Here is a 22,824-nt window from a genome sequence, read left to right as displayed (position 1 = left end):
CTTGGGGTAGAAAGGGCTTACTCAGCTCACACTTCCACAGCACTGGTCATTATGGAAAGAAGCCAGGGTAGGAACTCAAACAGGGCAGGAACCTCGGAGGCAGGAGCTGATGCAAAAACTATGGAAGGCTTGTGTCACATGGCTTGCTCAGCCTACTTTCTTGTAGAACTCAGGACCCCCAGCCCAGGGGGGTGATCCCACCCACAATGGGCTGGACCCTCCCGCACTGACCACTAATTAAGAAAATGCCTTACTGAATCTTATGGAGGTATTTTCCCAATTGATGTTCCCTCCTTTCAAGTAACTCCAGTTTGTGTCAAATTGACAGGAAACTAGCCACAATGGAAACCTTCTGACCCAATGACAGAGTTGGGACTTAGTGCAACTTCGAGGAACATTGAAAATATGGGAAGTTCATCCACACTGATGAACTATTGGTGCTGATGACATAGATGCTCTTATGTATTGAGGGACTACTGTGTTCAGATGCCTCACTAAATCTAATAAGTATGGTAGCTCATGAACATCCAGGCCCATCCTATGAATCAGGAATTATAGGCTTTACCTTCTACAGGGAGAAGCAGAATTCACAGAACTCATGGCTTCTGCATCATTCAGCTGATCAATAGTGGTACCCAGCCTGTTCACAGGCTACCAAATCCTAAATCTCCCCCATGCTTCCTGGTGTAATAGAGAGAACCTGTGAGTGAGATTCAGATAGGAATGAGTTAAAAACTAATTTCAAAACTTACAGCTATGTGGTCTTAGATAACTCTGTGTGTGTGTGTGTGTGTGTGTGTGTGTGTGTGTGTGTGTGTGTGTGTTACACTCATACATACAAGGTCTCTATATGTCTGTCCTGGAACTCTTTGTGTAGACCAAGCTGGCCTTGAACTCATATAGATCTGCCTGCCTCTGCCTCCTGAGTGCTTGGATTATAGACATGTACCACCATGCCCAGCATATGTAATATAGTATAGTAAATTCACTTCCCACTCCTGATAAGGCCAGTTCTCACTCCTAATGAAATATACAGATAATAAAAAGAAAAACACACATACACCTAGCTGTGCACTTGCCCAGTTCCCAAGGAGGATGACACTTGGAGTCCCTAACATCAGGTAACTTCCTCCAAAAAGGCTCCAGAGCATTCCTGCTTTTGTGGGGCTTGCCATTCGGTGGCATTTAAAGTCACCCTGCATTAGAAAGTGTTAAACACTATTCAAAGACTTAGGCCAGAATGGAAGTGCACAATGAAAAAGCTTCTCTGTGGAGGTGACATTTCAGTGAGTTCCGGGTGACAGGGCTTCTCCCTGTGAAGGAAGATCAGCTACAATACAGCTCTCATGGAAAGAATAAGACTGAACAAGACAACTCAAAGGAGTGGTCCAGGATGAGGTCAGGGGTTAGACAGGGAACTCCATCACTTGGGCCTTACATTCACAGTGTGGCAAGTGAGTTACAAGCAGGGTCAGATCATAAGCTGCCTCCCCTTGAAAACTCTTGACAGCTCTGGGGAGTGCAGGGCAAGAAGAAAAGAGTCTAGATATGATGTTCTGCCGTGGACAGGACATGCTGGACACTAGGATTTCAAGCGGTGGTGGGGGTGACAGGGATAGGCAGTGTTTTAGGCATGGGGTGTGAGAAAACACAGGGAGTCTGTAATATGCTATTTTACTTCCTCCAGCCCTGGTGATGTGTCTTCCAAATGAAGTTGATGTCTTTCCACTTAGAGACACACTGTGTGGGAGAATGTGTATCTTTAACAATGGAATGACTCTCAGCCTGAATGATGTGCATATTTAGAGGCTGTCCATGGCGTGTGTGTTTACATTTCTTCTTAATCACCTCGTCTCCTCTTACATCCCAGTTAGTTCAATGTGGCTGCTTAGCAACTCCACAGTCAGGAGAGTCATACACTGTGTTAGGCTGTGTCTTTACTAGGGCATCTAGCTTGTCTTTTGTCAAACACCTGACCGCATGTGCTTCTTCTTAACCTCACGTGCACAGCGGGAATGGTACCTCCTTACCCTAATGTCCTTGCCACAGGGCTTACAGGAGGCTGCAGACAGTGCAGGTTCACTGGAGGAATCCAGCCAGCACTGGGTTCCTGCTCCCCCACCAAAGAACAGTGCTGAACCTTTATAAGTGCTGTTCATTCAAGGACTATTGTTTAAGCACACACTATTAATCACACACTGTTCCAGATGTGGTGGTGGCAACAGGGAATTAGATACGGCTCCTGCCTTTGTGGGGCTGATATTCAAATGGGAAAAAACAGGATACGATAAGCAAATAAATAATCTAGCTTTAGCTTTCTTATGGCAATAATAAAGTAACACCGTGGGCTAGAGAATGGTAGGTACTCCCAGATGATCTCCATAGCGTGGAGACACTGGCTCTGAGATCCAGGATTTTAGAATAAGATGCTCTTGGTCCCAATACTATAGCTATTATACCCATTGTTGTTTCTAAATAAAATGGCCAAGGAGGAACCTTGAAAATGAGTATTTTAATTAACTGGATTTATTTATTTGTTGTCAAAGAATACTAATTCTCAAGGTTTTTCTGCTTCAGCGGCTGTTTTTGGAGAATGCTCATTACTTCTAATGCACCATAGTCATGCTCCCCATAGAGTAATAGGGAAGGAAGAAAGGCTGGCAAGCCCGAGGCATCATTTTAAGATCTAAGGTCATTATCTGTATCCCAATACAGGGTACCATATATTGACCTAGATGTAAAAACCAGTTTGGGTTGAGTTGGATTCTAGTGACACAGTGATTAAAACAGATCCCTGTGATCTAGCAAGCAGTAGAGGAATCACTAAACTCCTGATATATTGGTCTCTGTATTTGAATGTTTTGTCTTTTCCTCTTGGTCTTTGTGTTTTTCTATCAGTGTGGCAAACACTTGATATAAAAGCAACTTAAGGCCGGGCGGTGGTGGTGCACGCCTTTAATCCCAGCACTTGGGAGGCGGAGGCAGGCGGATTTCTGAGTTCGAGGCCAGCCTGGTCTACAGAGTGAGTTCCAGGACAGCCAGGGCTACACAGAGAAACCCTGTCTCTAAAAAAAAAAAAACAAACAAACAAACAAAAAAAAAAAAAACAAAAACAAAACAAAACAAAAAAAGCAACTTAAATAGGGAAAGGTTCGTGGTAACTTTGTGGTTTCAGAAGTTTTGACTCTCACTTAGCTGCATTGATTCTGAGCCTATGGTGAGGCATAAAACAACTCACTTCCAGACAGACACAGAGACAGACAGGCAGACAGAGACAGACAGAGTTACAGTCTACATATACCCTTCAGATGCATACCTTCTTAGGACCTATATTCTCCAGCTCCCAGTACGGGTCATTACCATTAGGATCCAATAACCACAGCGATTGGATTCACCAACTGGGACTCAAGCTCTGATATATGAATCTTTTGTGGATCACTTCATATAAAAATCACAACAAGTGCCTTGACTCTTCTTGGAGATACAATACATACACTTCCTTTCATAGTTACCAGATCCATTGTCAAAGACGTTTGCATTTTTATTTTTGTTGTTGTTGTTGTTTTGGTTTTTCGAGACAGGGTTTCTCTGTGTAGCCCTGGCTGTCCTGGAACTCACTCTGTAGACCAGGCTGACCTCAAACTCAGGAATCTGCCTGCCTCTGCCTCCCAAGTGCTGGGATTAAAGGTGTGCGCCACCACCGCCCGGCTGCATTTAGGTTTTTAAAAGTGAGACCAGAGAGGCAGACCCGAGATTAAGAGCACTTGGCTGCTCTTCTACAGGACTTGGGTTCAACTCCCAGCACCAACATGATGGCTCATAACCACCTGTAATTCCACTTCCAGGCGGATATGATGCCCTCTTCAGGGCACTTCAGGCATTGCACCCACATGATGCACAGCTATACATGCAAAACACTCAAATACATAAAATTTTTTTAAAAAAGTGTTTAGTAACAGCTGTTTTCTACTACACTGTAACAAATTATCACACACTTAATGGCTTGAAACAACACAAATTGATGTCTTTATGGGCTCAAAGATCAGAAGTCTAAATGAGTCTTATTTAACTAAACACAAGATTTCAGTGAGCTCTGTGCTCTTGGGAAGATCTCCTTTCCTGATCCATCCAGCTCCTAAAGGAATGCTCATGTTTCCTAGTGCACAGTCATTCTTCTGCCTTCTAGAAGAGTGGCACCTGAAAATCCCTCACTGAATCCTGCCTTCGTAATTGTCTCTCCTGGCTCAACTCTAACCCTCTCTTCTGCCCCCTTCTTATAGAAGGCTGTTACAGCTCAGATCATAATTGTGTCCCGAATATTCAAACAGTAAAATCTTGTCCCCAGTGTGGTGCTATTGGAAGGTTGACAAGTGTCCTGCGAGAAACCTCATACATGTGTGTCCCTGAGATGAGAGAAGCCAGCAGCAGGCCCATCAGTGTGTGTGTACCAGGTACTCTTTCTGTGCTACCTAAGGGTGTAGAAAATTGAGAAGTACATACTGGAGACCATCCAGGGGGTGGGAGGAAGATAGTTAAAGATTCTATGGCAAAGGTACAGGAGGGACTAGCAGAGAGAGAGAGAGAGAGAGAGAGAGAGAGAGAGAGAGAGAGAAGAGAGAGAGAGAGAGAGAGAGAGAGAGAGAGAGAGAGAGAGAGAAAGCCCAAAGATGGTTTACTACCTTGATTTCTACATTGTTAGAACCCCTGATAATTTTGTTCCTGCCTCTGATTTTTTGCCTTTGCATTTTAAATCTGCTTAGTTGCTTTTATTAAAGATTGCATAGGTGCAGTGCAGTTGCTGGTCCTGAGACAAAGATATCAAGAGCTAGGTGCAGAGGACCAGAGATATACACTGCATAACTACCCAATAGCTTCAAGACTGAAGCATGCACAAAGAGAAAAGCGGGGAATGAAGGGGAACTTTGGAACACTTGTTCCCCTACCCCTCATGGGAGAGGCTAATTAACATTCCTTGGTCAGTGGACACTTGCTGGATTAACAGTCGAAGGAGGAAGGGAGAGATTGATTAACATTCCTCAGACCACATGGAAGGGAACCCACCTGCGGGTGGGGAAGGGCCAGAGCATGTAGACACCTTCCACAGGACGGACCAAACCTTGCCACCTACAGACAAGGGAAGTCCTTGCCACCTCATTCCCTAGAGACCAATCAGTTTAAAAAGTCACACTGTTCTGCCAATCACATGGATGCTGCCCTAAAGACTGTACAAAAGCTCACTGACCCAGGAGCAAAGGGTCACCTCTCCTGTTGGGATGCAGGATGGCCCCAGCATGCTGGAACATTAAAAACTCCTCTTACATTTTGCAGCGATCTCTCGTCTCCGAGTGCATGGTTCTCTCAGGGGGTCTCCGGTAAACTAAGGCTCTGCTTGCTAGAGTCTTACAGTAAAACTATTTAGAGACAGAATTTTACATGAGTGTTTAAGTCACTGAGTAGTGTGTGTCCTTGAAGGAGATCCTGGTGTCCTGTCCCTCTCCATGCTAATCATGAGGGACGCTCTATTGCTCTGCCATGTACTTCTCTTATGCTATGTTGCTTTGACATAGTCCAAAAGCACAGACTTGAACCTCTGAACCTGTGGCCATAACATAACCTCCTTTATGACGAATAGCACCTCAGGGGTTTGTTACAGTGATGAACAGCTCCTGTTCCCTGGCAGTTACATTGAGTCTAGCAGCAAGAGCCAATTTCAAGTCCTGTAATTTGATTGCCTTTGCCAGGTCCCTATGTCCTTTTGTCCTGTGAGGTAGCATAGTTACCCATTCCAGGAGTAAAAGAGTCATTTCTCACTTGTAATCCAGGCCACAGTGTTTTTCATCTATCATAACTATTGCCTTTCCCTCCTAGAGATATTTGTTCTGATCTGTGATTAGAAACCTTCATTTCTGGACCCAGGTTGTATTATCACATGAGATCCATTGGAAGTCCAGGTGTAACCAGCCATCAAAGTAACTTCCAAAGTCCCCAGGGATTCATATGAAGTTAGACACAGGAAAAGCATGGAAATGCTGTTTCTGGGTGGCCAACCTGAAATGAGAAGCTAACCTTCGGTCCTGAATCCCTTAAGCCTTAAAGCTGCTGGATCCTTCCTTAGTTTACATATGAAGAAGCTGGAGGCATCCGACAGCTGAATTATAAGGTCGGACTCAAACCACACCCGGCAGCTGAACTGCTGAGCACTGAGTCAAGACAGAAAGAATTTCTGTTCAGTTCCTAGGAAGTCTGGGCTTTCTCTGAGTCCAGGCCAACAAAGGTTGCCTGTCAGCCCCTCACTCTCAAGCAAAGGCCTCCCCTTTCCCCTATGAAAAGGTGTTGCTTGCAGTATTGGCACATTTGTGTGTGTGTGTGTGTGTGTGTGTGTGTGTCTGTGTGTGTGTGTGAGACCTTGTTTTAGAATGGAAAAAAAAAAAAAAAACACCTCTCAGTATACTTTTAGATAAGAATGGTCATATGACTTGTTATTCAGGCCAAAGTCTTTCCTCTTTTTTTTTTTTTCTTATATAATCAAATCAAATACAGTTGACATCTGAAAGTAGGAAAGAGACAACTGACTGCTAAGGTCCCTGGCCAGCTCTCAATGTTGGGATGAACTTTCTGGAGCCTTTGTTTCATATAGAAATCTCTAATTCCTTCCTTTAATCACATGGTTCTCTAAGCTTCTACTGTATCTATGGGAAATGTTTACCTCTTGCCTCCCTCCCCTAGTGTTCTCGCTCAGAGATTAATTCTCTTAACTCACTTGCTGGCTTTGTCATTTGTATTTATAATGGTCGGAGGTGTGGAGCCAGGTTCCTGGTCTTGTTGGGTTGATGAATTACCACAGGAGACTGAAGTGCTTGCTTTTTGGTCTCAAAAGCAGGGCCTATTGAGGCTGGGCTCTTTGATGTCCAGCTGCACAATGGAAACCTTGTAAGGGGGCACAGGATCTGGGAGGGTGGACACTTAAGCTCATGTCAGGGATAAGAAGGAGAGCATTGTTTTGGGCCCAGCAGAAGACAGGTGGCTCTCAGTGAAGTCCACAGCAGTGGGGTACAGAAGAGAGAAAGGTTTCTGGGGGTTTTGTTCTACAGTCTACATTAGCCCTGCACACTGTGTGACAGGCCAGTAGAAACGTGGTCTCTTCCGGCCTCAGCTTCCACCTGTGACAGGAGAGCTGAGCTCACTATGCTTTTTAGCTATGTTGATGGCAGGGTTGAAGACAAGCTTGGAACTTGCCACTGTGAGAAAGCCTTCCAGCAGCACTGGTGAGAAGGGAGGCATCCTGAACCTCAATTGACATAACCATCAATTGACATAACAACAGAAAATCTACCTGCTGCGATCGAGTGTTACTACCTGTGCCTTAGACAACAGATAATCTACAGAGAACTAGAAGAGGTTTTGTATGCTTTTTAGAATTACAAGAATGTAAGAAAATTTGCTTTTGATCCATGATCATTTCAGGACCCGTTAGCTACTACGATCTACACAGAAATGAAGGCTCAGCATCAGGTTCTTCTCAAAGCTAAACACGGGACCCCTATAATTACATAACTCACCATCAGGAACTTCCCACTGTCACCCAAACCTGGAAGAAGACAAAACTGAAGCAGGATTCCCAGGTGACTCAGGAAGTTAAGGAAGAGCCAGAAAGGAAACCTACATTTCCCTCTTTGCAGGCCTTCTTGCTACTATTCCATCTTACACAATACATCTTTCAGTGCCTGGCTTTTCAGTGCTGGTTGAGTGGGTGAGCAGTGCAGCATCCTGTCCACAGGGATCTGTCATCTTTGGGCAGAAGATAGAAAATCAATGAACATGACCATTTAGGTGGCTGTACAGTACCACACAGAAAGCAAACCCTAGCAACAGGATCACAAGTATTGGGGAAAGGGGTTTCCTTTCTTTTTGTGGTTCTGGGGCTCAAACCCAGGGTCCTGTGCAAGCTAAGCATATGCCTGCTACTGTGCTATATTTCTACCCCAAGGGGCATGCGTGGCATGGGATGGAAGGAGAGCTCTTTCGCAGTTGTGTTCAATGTTAAAGCCATTCAAAATTCTTCAGGAAACATTGTATAACACAACACGTGCAGAAAAGGCATTTTTCTGACCTATACAATGATGGAATTTTTTGAAGTGACATTTGAATTGATTTCTGAATGAGGAGAAGGACCCAAACATGGATATTTGATGAAGAGTCTTCTTAGCAGAAGAAAGAGCAAACACAGGAACCCAGGGATGACAGCAAACAAAAGACAAGGCCTCCTGGGAACAAAATGTGGGACCAAGAGCTTGGCCTCTGATGAGATCAGAAACATTGGCAAAGTACAGGAGAGGTAAGTTCTGTAAGTTATCCTAAAAGGTTGGCTTTCACTTCATAGATAACAGGAGCTTTCATTATGAAAGCTTAAAGAGGGTAGTCATGGGATCTAATATATTCCTAAAAGAATACTTTATTAAGTGAAGAGTGCTAAACAGGAAGACAAAGAATAGGAACCACCCATACAGTGACATACTTCTTCCCAGGTCGCACCTAATCTAACAAAGCCACACCTTCTAATAGTGCCTCTTTCTTCCTATGGGCCAAGCATTCAAACACATGAGACTATGGGATCCATACTTATTCAACCCACCACAATGTCTGAGTCTCATTTGGAGATGCCTCTCACTGGATCCCTGCATTTATTTACTTTTACAGAAAACCACAGTGCATTTGCCTCACAGATGGAGATGGAGGGGATGAAGGAGACCCAGAATCATTGTGACATAGTTTCTGACACCCACCCTTCAGCAAACACTGACAATATTGAAGAGTCAGCACTGAGGTTTCTTTTTATTGTGTTGAAGGAGGCAGTGGGTAAAGGAAGAGACTGCATGAAAGGAGGAACTGTGAGTAAGGAGAGAAGCCTACAAGTCTGGCTGCCAGGAGAGAGGAGGGGACCAGTGTCTCCTAGCAATCTGATTAGGAAACACACGGGAGCAGCTTAGATGGCAAAGGAGATGAGAACATTTGCTTAAGAGCCAGGAATCAGAAGGAGAATGCGTTCTTCCTTGACTTGATAAGGATGCAGCTTACACCTATGTGAAGATGTGATTTGCAGATAAACAGGTAAGAGAAGGCCTAGGCAGGAGACAGGAAGTGGATATCAAGGACTAAACTAAGTGTGCACAGGCTATACTTTGGATGTTGGATGTATTCTCAAAAGGACAAATGAAAGGCTTGATCCCCAAACTCATGGTGCTCTTGGGAGATGGAGAACCTGAAGGGATGGTTTGGGTCACTATTGTGTGCCCTTAAAGGAGGTTGTATGGTTCTGGTCTGTTCCCTTCTCTCTTTCCTCTAAACTATAAATAAGTGGCTTTGACCTGTTTTCCATTCCTAGTGATGATGTATTGCCTTTTTGCAGACTCAGAAAACAAACAGCCCAACTGAAGGCCAAAACTATGAGCCGAAACAAACGTTTCCTCCTTGTAAGTTTGTTATCTGAGGTGTTTTGTTGTAGTACAGAAAAGCTGACAAACAACAGATAAAAACTAAAACTACCTCCAAGCCCACCTAATATTCAAGGCTACAAATAGCCTACTGTCCTAACCTTAGATTCTGGTTTTGGATCCATCAAACACAAAAAAATATTTTTTTAAAAGTGTGTCTATTCCAGATACATGCAAATATTTTTGTCACTATTTCATCAACAATATACTATAAGGTCTATATTTATGGTGTTTATGGTACATTATTATAAGTAATTTATAAATGAGTTCAAAGATGTTGGTCAGATATTTGCAAGCAGGCAGGTTACATGTAAATAACACATAAATATTGTAGAATGTAGTCCTCTGAAGGAAAGAGCCTCCATTTTCATCAGGCCATCTGTGCCAGCTTGCAAGTGAACAATCACAATTGGGCCTCTAGACTGTTGACCCTCCCTTATAGACAGAATTGAAAAGGGTCATTGGACTCTCATAGAAGAATCAAGTCACTAACTTCCACCATTCATATGTAATTCTTCCTTAATGGCACGTGGCCTCCGAGTCTTGAGAGTCATTAGGGTATATAGATGGGAAGGCAGGGAAAAGGTTACCTGAAGCAGGCTCCAACTATAGGGGTGTAGGGAAGCCATCATCCATACTGAGTACAGACTTTACAGTATGGTTCCCGTCCGTAACCCCTTACTCTTCCTCTGTAAGTAAGCCATATAAGCTCATTGTTTTCTCAGGGAGAGCTTTAGTAGAGCTGAATTTGGGTTTATTCTTATAACTTATGAGGAAGAGGTAGACATTGTTTGTATCTCCCCGGGGAAGGAATTCTCATGACAGCGTTTTTTGAGATAGGGTACCATTTTGTAGCCCACGCTGGCCATGATCCTCCTGTCCTAGTCTTGCATGGGTTAGGATTACAGTAGATAAACCTACTTAGCTTCTGTGGGTTTTGTTTATTTATTTGTTTGTTTTTGTTGCTTTTGGTTTTTGTTTTGTTTTTTTTTTGAAAGGGACTTGAGCTTCTGCAGAATTGGGTATTTATGGAGGTTTATCCTGAAATCAATTCCCTTTGAATACCGAGGGACAACTGTGAGTGGATCTTTTACACCATGAGCAGCTCTAGTACGCTTCGAGACTGCAGTTCAATCTTTGATCACAGAAGGCAGCATGGAAAAAAGCAAAGAGCCAACACTAAAGTTAGAGAACTTGGGTTTGATTCTGACTGTGCCATTGACTAGCTATGAACTTGGACGTGATACTCATACTGTGTGTGCATGTGTGTTTCTGTGTGGTGTGTGTGTGTGTGTACAGTAAGAGGGTAACCAAGTGGAGTGTTTGTTGCTAAACCTAGTGACCTAAGTTCTATCCCTGTGACTCACAGAGTAGGAAGAGAGAATTGTTTTCACAAGTTGCCCTCTGACCCCTACAGATGTGCCACAGCACATGCATACATGCACACGCCAACAATAAGCATAATAATAAAAATTTTAAAATCATAATAAAAGAAACATTTAAAGTACCATTTTCTGTAGATAGAGGAATAGAGAGGAAATGGGGTACATACTGGACATGAGGTGGAGGAGGCCAAAGTTGACATGGATGACCCTCCCTCTTGGCATCTTGGCATTTGGATATAAGTGGCCCTCTCAGCAGTGCTGGGGAATCCACTGAGTCATCCTTCACCTACACTGGCAGAAGAGTGACACATCACATAGCATGTGGAAAACATAAGAACAGCAGCAGATTGTGAGATTCTGTTTCCTAAAAGCACAGGAGCACTGCTGAGTAATTCAGCATACCAAGACATGGGCAGATGGTGAGATCCCTTTGAATATGGCTGTGAAATTTCAGCTCTATGGATTAACAGCATTAGAAACACCCAACCTTAGAAAACCTAATGCCTGACATCTGCCACCTCTCCCTCAGCCCTCTCCGTCTCTCTCCTGAGGCTAAAGGTATTAAAATTATTTTCAAATGCAATAGGTTGAATTGTCAATCTAGGAAAGGAAACAAACCCATTCGAATGAACAACTGTTCACAAGAAATTTGCTTGCTGCTGCCGGGCTAGATAAATGCCAACCCAAAGCTGGAGAAACCATGCCAGTGACATATGCCAGCTCAATTATTTTGTCCTCACTCAGCCAAGTAACTGATGTCTGATCATCTGGCCTGGTGGGTGTGAGTGGAAGAGGAGTGATTTCTTCCCAGGCTGGACTAGCATCGTGAGTAGTTTCAGGACTGGGGCTCAAAGAATGACAGAGCCAATAATTGGGGGTTTGTGTGTCCAGCTCTAACTCCCTCGGGACATGAACATGGACTGGCCATCCACACGGGATCAGTAGATCTTCTTAGGCTACTGTCAGCCTTCTTGCTGAAGTCTGTACCCAAAACCTGCTGCTTGAAATCTTTCTTAATGTGAACCACAGAAGCAACTTTGTGTTTGACAGAAAAAAATACTGGGTGGTAAATTCCCCATTCCTGTTAGCAGAAGTTAGACATAGTGATGACAGTGATCATTGCTAAGAAGCTTTTGTTACATGATTGATCGAGCGCCTTCCCTCATTCTCTTCTATGACCTTGATAGCTAAATGGTTATTTAATGAAGGATTTGCAAGTGATGTTACTTCATATTCAAGCGGCATGGGGAAAGTCTCCTTCAGATACTCATCTCCACAGTGGAGTGGTGAGAAATCCTAAATAGCCAATCAAAATGATTGATCGGTGCAGTGTGGGGATGTAAGGATTACAGACTAACTTGGACAAAAAGGTGGATTACTCATTGAATTATCACCATACATACAAACAAAGCCCAGACATTCAAGTCTGTTTCTATTCAAAATTGCTCTACATTTAACATAAGCAATACTGAAAGATGTATGGATATAGACATCGTATCTGGTAGAATAAAAGCCTTTATAGGAACAAATCTCTGATACTGAAACTGAGAAGCATCAGACACCGTGGCATGCTGGGTATTTGCATGGACACTTATGGGGCATCTGACAACTGATGACCGGGTTTTGTCCTACTTTGATGACAATTCAGGACTCCTGACATATCAACACATTGCTTTCTTCTGACAGTAGATAGTGCAATGTATTGTTCAACAAGACTCACACAGTAAATATGGAGAAACTTGGTCTGTGGGTGGTTTAGCACTGAAAAGAACCTGTGATGACTTCCTGGTCCAATACTGAGAGTTAAAATTAAACCCATTCCCTGAGCCATTCAATCAATTAGGGGCAGACCCAGAACATAAAACCCAGGATTTCTGAACTTATAGCATTAGTTTCACTTGACATCAGAAGGAATGTGCACCTTGTGGGGTACACATGTGAATCGCCTATTTTGTCTCCTTTTGTAAATAGCAATAGACACATTCAACTTCTTTTGCTGGACATTCTCAAGTTCAAGTTCCAAGTTGCTCAGACGTCTCCTTGGCTCATGTTCCAGGTTAGAGTCAAGAAGTCAGGCAATTTCGAAGCGTCTGAAAGGCAATCTGGAGACTTCTGTAGAGTGTTCTGGTGGCCATGAGGACACTATGAAGAATCACTGGTTTGTGACTCAAAAACTTGGAGAGCTTTGGCAAGAAGATATTTCAGTGTGGGACAAGCAAGACAAACATACTCTTAAATTGTGTATGTGGGGGGGCAGTGTATGTGTGAGAGAGAGAAAGAGGGGAGAAATGGGGAGAGGGAGAGAAGTGAAGGATGTGCAGAGGCCAGAAGCTAGCTTTTTGGAGTTGGTTCCCCCTTCTATTTTTACATGGGTTCCGGGACTTGAACTTGGGTCCCCAGGTTTTCACAACAGGTACCTTTACTTGCTGAGCCATCTTGCTGGCTTCAAGATTCATTCTTTACCAGGAAAAAAGCCAGAAAAGTGGTGAGTGTGCTCATTAACTACACAGCAAGCATCTCCTTAGTATGAAGCATGTGGGATGCACTATACCTCTCATGAAAAGGATTAGCAGAGATGTGGGTGGGGTAGGAGAGGGAGTGGAAACTATGCTCAGAATACATCCATTGCCTTTTAGCTTGTAGGTTAGGTGCACTGGAAGACCCCATCAAGGTGATGGTCAAGGCACCTAACCCCAGGGGTGGAGGGTAGGTGAAGTCGGCTTCCCTTGTATTTTCAATTATAAGTAATTAAGGTGGAAGAGCGATTCATCTACCTCTTAGAAGTTTTTAGTAACTTCCAGACGTCTCTGTACACACTAGACACATATTCAATATTTGTTGAGAAATGCACTAATAAATTTGTAGGAATGATAAATAGCACTTATCGGGACACCTTGGGGAAATCTGCAGAGTCCGGTGATTTCCCCAGACAAGGATGACTTTCCCCATCAGGATGACATCATCTTGTTTTCACCCTGCTACGTGGACGCTTTAGTTACTCTTCTCATCACTTTAACTAAATGTCTGATAGAAGCAACTTTGAGGGAAAAAAATCTATGTGGACTTATGGTTCTGGAAATATCGTGGTGATGGGGCGGGCACAGAGGAGAAGGGGCTTAGAGCTGGGCACACATGTACTGGAAGGCAGGAAACAGAATTCTATCAGAAGCAGGAGCAAGGAATGGCCCTCCAGGTCTGTTCTTAGTGGTCTATACCTTGGGAAGGCAATGCATTCCAAAGGTTCCTACCAATCTCTCCAAGCAGTGCCTCTAGTTGAGAACCAAGTATTAAAAATGGAAGTCTGTGGGGAACACAGCCGATTCCAGCCACAACAGCGGACAGGTTAGTCGTGATCCGGGATATGTCAGTCACCTTCTTAAATATGCATTACTATGTTTTACTTTTTCCTGGGAAGTAACACTGACTATTTCACTTTGTACAGTTGGAGCCTTTGATTTTTTTTTCCACAGGCTCTCACTATGCAATCCTGGCTGGCTTGGAATTTACTATGTAGCCCTGGCTGGCTTGGAACTCACAGTCTGACACAGAGATGTGCCTGCCTCTGTCTTCTGCCTTCTGAGATTGGAAGCTTTTAAAGTGAGAGTTATAACCTCTCTGCTACATTTGATTCTCTCTTTACCTAAACTTCTCATGTGAGTGTGAGCTAAATATGGCTATCTCTTTGGAAAATAAAGAAGGTTAATATAGCCCCTTTCTCCCTGAGGATTCTAGTCTTGTCTGGAACTCAAACAAATCAAGGAAGTAACTGTAATCCAAGAATTGTCCCTGAAGGGAATGACTAAGATAAAGAAGGACATTGAAGAAGGTGTGGTAATCCTAGAGCTGGTGACCAAGAAGTGACCATTAAACAATGTCTGGAGGAGAGGGGCCCGTTATGGGGAGAACGCCTGGCTGTCTTTGGCAACATTTCCCACCCCGTTCTCCCACCCCCATCTCTTGCTTCTGTCGTTCATGATAATCCAGGATGGGCTAACAGCTGCCAGCCAGTGTTGGAAATACTTGCTTGTTAAGTAATTTACCTCTTGTTTGCAGAAAACAGAAATGCTGCTCCCAGGAAATTGAGAGTGTTTCCTAGGTGGTAAACGCAGGGGCTCTATGACTGCCATTTAGCTTGTTTTCATTGCTAGTTGGAAAGAATTAATTAAGACCTACTAAGTGCAAAGGATGAGCATTGGAATAAAAAAAAGACTGCATAATGCACCATCTCTTTTACCTAGCCCGAGTAAGGTGGGTTATGCTGCAATAACAAGCAACCTCAGGATTTCAGTGGTACGATGTGGTCATCGTTTATTTCCCATACACATGATTAGTTGGGGTTTTATTGCTGTGAAGAGACACTGTAAGCACAGCAACTCCTATAAAGGGAAACATTTCATTGGAGCTGGCTTACAGGTTCAGAGGTTTAGCCCATCATCTTTATGGCAGGAAGCACAGAGACATACAAGCAGACTGGGTGTTGGAGAAAGAACAGAGAGTTCTACATCTGGATGGGAAGGCAGAAGGAGGAGAGAAAGAAAGAGACCAGACCAGGTCGGCTTGAGCATTTGAAACCTCAAAGCCCACCCCCAGTGATACAGCATGTCCAACAAAGCCACACCTATTAATGATGCAAGCATTCAAACATGTGACCATTCCTATTCAAACCACCACCAGGGCCATATGCAGACCTTGAGATAGGACAACATTAGAGGGGCCAGAGCATCAGACCAGTACCAGCATGACAGAGCCATAAAGGGGATGGGGGTGATGGCAGCTCTCCTTGAAGATCCGAAGAGCAGCTCCGTTAAGACAAACAGCCTAAAGTAATAGCATAAGAGCAACATCCACCATGGACAACATGGCGGGGAAGTCTGATGGAGGAAACCTTCTGAGAACGCCCCTGAACACAGGGAACACCTGAATTTTTAAGTTTTGGAGGGCTGATGAGAAGCTCTACACCACACAAGTTGGTCTACTCAGCTGTGGCATGCACGGAGCCAAATACTAGATGGGACCATGATTTCATCTTATAGCTGTTAAGGGGAGGGGCTACAAGCCCACTGTACAACAAGGCTCTTAAACTCCCTGTCTGTCAGAGCAGAGGAGGAGATGTGATGCAGGTGGTAAAGGCTGCTATTAAAGATTTTTTTTTTTTTTTTTGTAAGCAGTGGGATCCTGTGCAAGCTTTTTAAATAGGCAGTGATGTCATCAGATTGGGATTTCATGTTTTCTGTTTATTTTATGTGTTTGATGTTTGCTTCCATATTGAAAGTGTACTGTGTGTGTTGTGTGCCCTTGGAGGTCAGTAAGGTTGTTGGACCCTCTGAAACTGGGGGCATAGATAGTTGTAACGTTGTGAACCAAACTTGGGTCCTCAGTAAGAGCAGCAAGTGCTCTTACCCACTGAGCTATCTCTCCAACCCTAGACTAGTTTTTTGTTGTTGTTGTTGTTTTAAAGAATGACTTTCTTTTCTATGTATCTGTTGGTTGAAGTTGGTTGAAACTTAATGGCTCATAATTCGAAAGGTTGCTGTTTTGTAAGAAGCACCTCTTTCTTTGCAAGAACTCAGAACTCTTGCATTCAACAGAGAAGCTCATTGATCCTCAGTTGACCCAAATATCCCTGTATGACCCACACTACGGACCTGAAGGAAATGACACGCTCACTGGTGGCACCAGTGGCATGTAAGAGGAGTCCTGGGTTGCATCATTCTTCAGCCTTGTGGAGAATTCAGTCCCAGTGTTACCAGGAGAACCCCAGCAGTATCCCCACTCCACAGTGTCACTGAATATGCTCAAATTAGCCTGCAGGGACCACAGCAGCAACATGTGAGTGTTGTCTCCAGCGCCTGAGGAGTCCAGCTGTCAGCGGCTTCTGACCAGCTAGTGCCCAGGTCCTTAAGTATTAACAAACAGATCAATAGCCACTTTCCTGTGGATAATGAATCCTGTGGCTGCTTTCCAACCCTCAGCTCCCACCCACCCAACTCCCTGCTCTTTCTTGCTCTCCCTTCCTGCCATTCAGTTATTTAAGGTGGCGTCTCACAATGTAATCCTCACATTCACATTCACAGTCCTATCTTGCTTGAGAAACTACGATGGTCTTAACGAGAACAGGCTCCACAGGCTCATACGTTTGAATGCATGATCCCCAGTCAGTAGAACTGTTATAGAAGGATTGGGAATTTGGCCTCGTAGGAGGAGGTATGTCTCTGAGAATGGGCTTTGAAGTTTCAAAAGCCCAAGCCAGGTCCAGTCTCCATCTCTCTCTGTCTGCAACCTGTCGATTAGATAGGAGCTCTCAGCTGCTTCTCCAGCAGCACACTGGCCTGTCTGCCACCATGCTCCCTGCCATGATGGTAATGGAGTAACCTTCTGAAAGAAACAGTAAAGAAGCCCTCAGTGAAATGCTTTCTTCTGTAAGTTGCCTTGGTCATGGAGTCTCCTCATAGCAATAGAGAGGAGACAACTCAAATCAATGTGCTCTATTAGTGAAGACCTTGCCCTGGTCAGTGATGGCTTTAAGGGTGATCCAGTTTCAGCCAGTAAGACAAGAACGGCAGCTTTCTGGGTGCAGGGTGGAGAGGGGGACGGAACTTGGAAATGTTTCCTGGACTTAGAAGAGCAACTGTGCCAGCATTCACTCCCCTTTACATTAGTCACCATTTTGTCCCTGTGCCTGGGATGAACACCTTAAAAAGGGGGTGGGGGGTGGCCTCATAGATTCCATAATTCTTATGCTGGCTCCGTCACCATTGGGCCTGTGGTTCACAGCACCTAGTGGCAGAGGTGTGTGTAAAGGAGGTCTGTTTACATTATGGCAGCCAGGCAGCAAAGACTGAAGGAGGGGCTAATGTCCCCCTGTGCCCTTGGAGAGAACACCTGCAATGACTTATGCTTTCTTCCACAGTGCACCACCTCCAAAAACTTCCACCTTTCCCTGAAAGGCTTAAGACCCCCCAGAAGGGGACCCCAAGGGACCCTACTGGAGTCTCAGGACTGCACGCACCCAAGGACTCATGAGAGACCAGTTTGCTGCAAACACATGAGGTAGTTTAATGACGGAGCACTCCGGACCGCCCAACACGTGTCTCGTGTAAAAGACAGAGGGGATGACCCTAAGCCTCCAGTTTTTGGAGTCTTTATAGGTACGGAGTGGGGAGAAAGGGGAAATATTCACACGGGTACACACGATTGGCTGTTTTACATCAGCAGGCTGTACTGGTCGATGGGGCAGAGGGCAGTTCCTGCAGGTGGAAGCTTATCTAAGTTAGCATAGCATCTAGTTAAACTTAAATTGCAGTTTCTTGGACCTCGAGAAGACCTCAAGTGGGGGAGGAAGGGTTTGGAGGAACACCAGATGGCCCACTATTCATTTAGACATACTCCGGGGCACATCCCTATTCTCTATGTAAAGTGTCCTTGCATACCTTTTTTATCTTTATGTCCAGCCAGGTCCTTGGATGATTCAACAGGCCTTTGTCCTATAACTCCACATCTTCTGTGGCTGACTAACTGGGCCCAAACCTGCTGACAGGCATTTTTAACTATTTAGGTTAGGAAAAAGGAATCACAGGGCCCTGCTATTTTTATTAGTTTGGGCCTATTTCAAAATTTTCTTTCATCCCCAGAGCTGCGGGCCGGCAACCAAGCCATTAGTATTTGGGCCTTGGGCATGGGCATCTGAAACCTCAGCCGTGGCACCCACCATCTGTCTTAATTGGGGTTCTGTTGCTGTGAAGAGACACAATAACCAGGACGACTCTTACAAAGCATTTCATGGGTGGCTGGCTTTATAGTTCAGAGGTTTAGTCTGTTATCATCATGGTAGGAAGCATGGTGGCAGGGAAGCAGACATGGTGGTAGAGAAGGAGGCAGGAGTTTTACAGCTGAATTTGCAGACAGAGTGAGAGGGGGGAATGAGGAACGCCTGGCTTGAGCCTTTGAAACCTCAAACCCCACCCCGGTGACATACTTCCTCTAACAAGGCCAGACCCCACCCCCGGTGACGGTGACGTACTTCCTCTAACAAGGCCAGACCCCTTCCACCCCCCCAGCCCCCCCCCGTGACGTACTTCCTCTAACAAGGCCAGATCTATTGCATCAAAAACACACTTCCTCATAGTGCCATTCCCTACAGGCCAAAGGAAGTCATTTTCTTTCAAGCCATCTTCCTCCAGATGCTGCCTGTCAGTATAAGGTTCGGGTGACATTGGTGGGTACCTTTCACGAGTCTGGGCAGAGCTGTGTGAAATCTCTGAAAGTGTTGGGGACGGAAAATAAGAGGAGTACCAGAATCACCTAAAACAAGGAGATCAACTCGATAGTCACAGAGTTAATGATAAAACCTTTCCAAGTTCACGGAGACTAGCAGAATTCTAGCAGCGATGACTCGAGTCTATGAAATGATTCTTTTTCATATCACACAGCTGTTGACTCTTAACATGGGGAAATCACAGTGTCCCTGGAGTTGTGCAAAGAAGTATGTGCCTTCTCATACAAAGAAGAGTGTGGAAAGGGTCAGGAAGGGTGATGCATGAGTTTGGCTTCCCCTAGAACATAAGCTGACACTGGCAGCCGGCCTCCCCTGCTCCAACACTTCCTGAGCAGCTGTAGGTAGCTCACTCAGCGTCTCTCAGTTTTGGCTGTCCTCATTCAGAGGATACGTTCTTGCAAGGCGTCATGAGAATGCAGAGTAACACATGCTAAATTATGGAGCACAGTGCTTACTGGCCCACCGTGGGATGGGCCTCCCAGATAGAACGGCTTTTTATTTTAACACGAGCAAAGATTCACGGCCTATTTGTCCCTTGGATCCTTGATCGCAGCCCAGAGCCTTTGGCCCGTTTAGCCTGCTGTTGCCACTTGACACCACAAATGCAGATGCATTACAAGGAAGTCGTTAATTCAAGCCTGACACACAAATCTCTTACATGTGAAAGTTCACACGGGTCAGGAACGTTCCTGAGCCCAAACCTGCCGACGCATTTTCTCAGATGATGTTCCGATCAACAAATTCAAGAAACTGGGTCTTCAGGAGTCATTTTAATTGAGTGTGGTGCTGCTTACAAACACTCCTCATTAATTTTTTTTCATAGTTACTTGTTAAGCTCCAGTTTTGAAGACGGAGAATAAAAAAAACCCTGAAATGTTCTTCTTCAGAATGATAATTGCTCATTAGAACTCTATTTTGTTATAATTGTACGATTCATTATGCTGAACACTTCATTAGAAGCATTGTAAAAATTCTGACAACTGGAATATGCTATGTTGAATATGGAAATGGATCCGATTTACAGCCTTCTTCCATCTTAAGGGCAGTTTCTAATTAACAGACATCGGAGACACCAGGAAAGTGAGTCTCCATATTTTATTCTGGGGGTCATTATTGGAGATATGTTTTATAAAAATGCAACATTATTTTGAAATAGGAAGCTTTCTTTAGGACAGGGCAGAGGGAGGAGGGAAGCCCATAAATGTGAAGTTGTCACAATGAGGCCACATCTGTCTTTACAAATTCAAGTGGCTCAGAATTATCTGCAATTAATACTAAACCAAATCTTTTTATAGTTCTGGTACAGAGTTTGGGGGTAAAGATAGCAGAACGAACATTTTCATTTATCCCCTTTTCCTCTTGAAATCTGACTGGAATGACAGTTACAGGCACTTAAGTGGGGTAGGGATTCAGGAGCAACAGAACTCAGACAAAGAAACTTTTGAAAGTTAGAAGCAAAAGAGCAAGAAGATTGGCTCTATACACCCAAAGGATTCTTAAGGCAACAGAGGAAAAAAGTGAGAAGTGTGGTCCAGAGCAGACTCATCTCTCACTGCTGATGGCTCCAGGGGTCAATGTGAGGCTGGAAATAGGTCAGCCAGGACTGTGTTTAAGAGTCTCAGCACTCAGAAGTAAGAGGCAGGTGGATCTCTGTGAGTTCAAGGCCATCCTGATGTACAAAGTGAGTCCAGAACAGCCAGGGCTACCCAGAGAAACTCTAATAAAGAAAAACAGGAAATTAAAAAAAAAAATCTTTGGGGTTTACAGTCATCCCCCCTAAAATACCCTGCTAGCTGAGGATTTGATTGTTGTCCTGCATAGGTTGGAAGTTCTTTAACCTGCAGAGCAGGAGAGAAGTCTCTAGACTGGGATACTCTAAAGATGGTCAAAGGACACCCTCCTAAGACAAGGGGATCAACAGGATAGGCATACAGTTAATGGTAAGACCTTTCTAAGTTCATGGAGGCTAGCAGAATTCTAACAGCAAAGCTTCAAGTCTATGTATGTGATTGAGAGACTCTTCATGAAGGAATATGACCAGCCCATGAATAACAGCTGGAAACAATGTTCTGAGAGTCTTCAAACAGCTGGGTAGAGGGGTGTTAGTCACTCCAGGAGTAGTCTTCTACCTTGTAGTTTCACACCCTCAAGGTCGGTCACTTGCTAAACTTGCAGAATGCAGACTCTTATATTCTGCTCCAAATGGGCAGAATCAGAGGGTAGGGCCTGAAATTTAGTTCAACAAGTCCCAAGACCACACAAAGATTTTAAAATCACTAGGTTTTTTTGTTTATTTGTTTGTTTTGTTATTGGTTTTTTTTTCACCAAAGCCCACCCAGAGCACAAACTTTCGTTTCCTTTCGAATGTAAGCAATTAGGGTGAAGCAATATCACAAGAAGCATGGGCTAAAATAAAAAGTCAAACTCTTAGAGGAGAAAGAAGCCACGAAAGAAAGAAAAAAGACTTGGATAAAAAGTCAACAATACAGACAGAGAGGAAAGAAAGGATCCCCGATGCCAGAGAAGGAAAGTATTGGGGAAGACGACCAATCACTGCTGAGATATATGGCAGAGGCAACAGGGGATCCAATAAAAACTAAGAATGAGAAGGGAAGGGTGGAAACCATAGAAAGGAGAGCCATAGGCTCAGCTTCAAAAGAAGATTGAAACCCACCAGGAGTGTAAGCATTGAAATCCCAAAACTTCCAGATCAAATTGAATGGGGGAGAAGTTCTCAATGATAAAAGTGAGAGATGTTGGGGCTGGGGGTGGATCTCTGAGTTTGAGGCCAACCTAGTTTACAGAGTGAGTTCCAGGACATCTAACGTGACACCAAGAAATCTAGTCCTGAAAAGACAAAAACCAAACAAAGAAGTAAGAGATGTCTTCCAGTGTTAACAAACATGGATCCCATATTGAAAGAGCCGTGCCCCATCCTCCCTCACACCAGTGGCTGCCAATGGGTGAAATAGATTTGCATCTAGACACATCCATCTCAGATTCATAACTCAGAGTAAATCAAGAAGATGCTGCAAACTTCTAGAAAGAAAGAAAAAAAAAAAAAAAAAAAACAAAAAAAAAAAAAAAAACAAGGATGTAGATCCAGAATGGGTAAACTCAAGAGCCACAGACTTAAGGAAGTGATTTAGATGGAGAGGGTTAAAAATTTTCAAAATCTCCTAGCAGGCTGGGCAGAACCAAGAGTACAGGTCAACTTGGTCATAAGCTCTGTGTTTCAGGAACTTGGCTGACCACAAGATAGATGGTTGGTTACGAATAGGCTCTTAGAGAATAGTCTATACAAAATGTTCCCCATGACTGTTCCTTGTACCCTGTCACAAACTGAATAATGGGCTGGGACTTTCCACAGGTACTCTCCAATAACCCTCCTTCACTACCCCTGGGTTGTGGTTTGCCCCCCTGAGTTGTGGTTTTTGGCTTTAAATTCTCTCTGTCTCCAAAGCCCTGGGGTCAGACCCCATTGCCCCTGCATGGGCTACAGGTCTTGACCTCAACATGTTGATTGAAATATACCTCATGCTGATTGCATCAAGTTCGGTGTCTTGTGAGTTAATGGGTGGCCAAGAATTCCTGAGGCTTGGGTGAGGTCCTCCGTTCATGGGGGCCTTACAAGATCAAATGTGGAAACACAGTGAACAAGGAAGTATGAGGG

At 44.2% G+C, this 22,824-nt stretch overlaps 1 long non-coding RNA gene across 2 annotated transcripts in view; it reads left to right on the top strand.

Annotated features, from left to right (window-relative positions):
- Positions 1-8,977: 8,977 nt before the first annotated feature.
- The window catches only part of LOC143434679 (uncharacterized), a 51,426-nt gene continuing 37,579 nt past the window's right edge, over positions 8,978-22,824 (top strand). For both annotated transcript variants that reach the window (XR_013104379.1, XR_013104378.1), the window contains exon 1: positions 8,978-9,108. This is a non-coding gene — a long non-coding RNA (uncharacterized LOC143434679). The remainder of the gene's footprint in view (positions 9,109-22,824) is intronic.

Source organism: Arvicanthis niloticus, chromosome 16 (genome assembly GCF_011762505.2).
Source record: "Arvicanthis niloticus isolate mArvNil1 chromosome 16, mArvNil1.pat.X, whole genome shotgun sequence".
In the NCBI taxonomy this organism is placed as follows: domain Eukaryota; kingdom Metazoa; phylum Chordata; class Mammalia; order Rodentia; family Muridae; genus Arvicanthis; species Arvicanthis niloticus.
The sequence above is the reverse complement of the archived record's forward strand: the minus strand, read 5'-3'. Positions and strand labels throughout refer to the sequence as shown.